This window comes from Gekko japonicus, unplaced genomic scaffold, assembly GCF_001447785.1.
Source record: "Gekko japonicus isolate JY-2015 unplaced genomic scaffold, Gekko_japonicus_V1.1 scaffold2148, whole genome shotgun sequence".
NCBI lineage: Eukaryota > Metazoa > Chordata > Lepidosauria > Squamata > Gekkonidae > Gekko > Gekko japonicus.
This window is the reverse complement of record NW_015169239.1, coordinates 40,093-43,093: the sequence shown is the minus strand read 5'-3', so window position 1 is coordinate 43,093 and position 3,001 is coordinate 40,093.

Genomic DNA, 3,001 nt, shown 5'->3' with positions numbered 1-3,001 from the left:
ATAAGCCATACCCAACAGCAGAAACTCATTAGCATATTAGGCAACACCCCTTATAGTACAGCTCATTAGCATATTAGGCCATAACCCCATGTTACCAGAAGTGTGGTCATCTAGCCATACCCACCTTTTTGCTTCTTATTCTGTTTACCTTGTTTGTTGTCAAAACCCAGGGGGTTTTTTTGTAGCAGGAACTCCTTTGCATGTTAGCCCACACACCCCTAATGTAGCCAATTCCAATGAGTTTCTGCTGTTGGGTGTGGCCTGTTATGCTAATGAGCTCCTGCTGGGTGTGGCCAACTCAGGAGCCAGCCGGAACTCCTTCCTGTGCGTTCCTGCCCCAAAATAGCCCTGATTTCAAATAACATTTCATCCTTACTCCAGCAACTTAACTATCACTTCTAGAAAATTATTGCCTCTTATTGTAAGGCTTTTTCTATGGCCAGGTGCAATGTTTTCCCATCTGCAGCAGTGGAATGTCGGTATAAGAAGGTGCCAATGACAGAGCAAACCCGGTGGTGTGGCTATAGATCTCTGTTATTAGCGATCAGTTCTCCTGGAGAAAATGGCCACTTTGGAAGGTGGACTTTATGGCCTTAGACACCCATTGAAGTCTCTCCCCTCCCCAAACCCCGCCCTTCTCAGGCTCCGCTCCACCCACCCCCCAAATCTCCAGGTATGCCCCAACCAATCCTCCCTCTAAGCTGTGGAGTTTTGTGAGCAAAAATTCTCCTTTGTGAGCTACTGGCATTAAAGGTGTGAGCGAGCGATTCGGCTACGGCATAAATTAGTTTGCTCTGGAGCCATCCTTCCTGAGCGAAGACAAAAATGTGTGAGCTGGAGGCTAAAAAACTGTGAGCTGGCTCACACGAAGTCAGCTCAGAGGGAACACTGGTCCCAGCCCAGAACTGGCAACCCTGCGGTGCAGCCCAATCCTGTCAGGGGATAAGGCGGCAGTCTCAGAAGCCCAAGCCGGGCAGGTCACGTAATGCGGCTCCCTGATGATGGGGGTCAGTCCACTGCGTGGGGGAGAGGCCCTTGGACTGTGCAGCGGGGGCTGCCTTTTCAGTTCAGAAACTACCAGGCTACCTGCAGGATGTGGAGGAACAGGTGTGAGCGGGACCGAGATGCATTCTTTTCCCACTCGGCCATTGACATCGCAGAAACCCGGGGGAAGAAGCTGGCCTAGGGTAATGGTCCATTATTAATGGACCCTATGTGGGATTGTGGGGGCCGGGTTAGATTGAAGCTCAGCTTGGACGACCCTAACCTGACTCACAGGATTATTGAGAGTATGGGGGGGGGTGTACAATAACATAGCCCCCTCCTTGGGAGTTAGCACAACACTAAAAATAATGTCCCTTTTTCCCTGCCCTTTGGTCCCAGCTGATTTATGGAGACCCTGTGGGGCTTTCAAGGCTCAATTCAGAGGTGGTTTGCCATGGCCTGACTCTGCATGGAGAGCCTCTGGTATTCCTTGGTGGTCTCCCTTCCAAATACTAACCAGGGCCAACCCTGCTTGGTGTCCAAGATCTGAAGAGGTCGGGCTAGTCTGGACCATCCAGGTCAGGGAGGGGAAAAAACCCTGCCAAAACCCTGTCACTAAACAAATTTCAGAAGAGCAACCTCTATTTACTATGGAGACTTAAAAAAAAAACATGAGGCACTCCATGGGAAGCCCCCTATTAATGTTTCCCTGGAGCCTCTTGTCAACTTTGCCCCCTTTCTCCAGCTTGGTTGCCATGGGGACGTAGGGAAGTGGGGAGAATGTCTACTTCCGCTTTTGGCCACTTCGCTTTTGCTTCGTTATCTTATTCGGCCCAGACAAGCCTGGCATCATCTTTCCCCTGGGAACTATGGGCCGTTATTTCAGTGAGACTCCAGCTTAGGTATGATTGGCCTCGGGGCCATTAGGGTCTTGCTTGATTTAGGTATAATTGCTTGCTTCGCGGGCTTTCCCCCAGTTCTATTACAGAAACATTAAGAGTCTGGATCCTATCAATGTCTCGATAAACTTTCTATTCTATATTCAGAGAGCGATTGTAGGATAAATTATCAAATTCATCAATTGACCTTACAATTGGCCTTAACAAACTTTTATGAGGGTCAGATGCAGTAGACAAGGACATCTTATCGAACCTATCCAAACCTTTAGAGGGGTCAGGCAAGGCTGTCTCCTAGCACCGGCCCTATTTATTTATTATATAAATAACCTACCCAGATGGCTCAGCTCTTCTGAACTTCATCCCCCTAGCCTCGCCAACAGAATGAGTTCAGTGCTGTTATATGCAGACAACATGGTGCTACTCTCCAGAACACCTGTAGGGTTAAGGAGAGCCCTCAGAAAGCTCTCCTCATACTGTAAAGTAGAATCTCTTATAATTAACAATCAAGATTGTTGCTTTTGGGCCTAGACAGAGGAATCGGACTTGGATGATCAATGGCCAGCATATTGAGCAGGTGACAAACTTTAAATATCTCAGGGTGGTTCTACAGGCAACATGCTCTAGATTCCAACACAGCAATTATGCTGCGGAGCAAGGTGAAAGATCTGCAAATGGTATTGTAAAATTCCATCATTCACAGGGGGGGATCATATGTTCCCGCCACTCTGAAATTATATAAAGCTAAGACGCTGGCACAATTGTTATATGGCTCATTTTGGGGGCCACCCAGCTCACATTTTAACCCTCAAGAAAGAGTTCAATCTACATTTTAAAGAACTACCCTACAGGCCCCCAAATGTGTATCAAATGCTACGGTAAGATTAGAGACAGGATGTTTTAAAAGTCGAGTCATGGGTTAGTATCCTATCTATCTACACATGGCTAAAGGGACAGCTTAGCCCACAAGGTCTACTCCCTCTGATTTACATTGATAATTTTCAATCAAACTGGTGCAAAGTGGTTCAAAGCTACCTTGTCAGGATTGGCCTTTCCCCTCAGATGCTTCTGATATGTGGAATGGAACAGGTAAAAAATTAGTGAAACAAAGAATTAAGGAC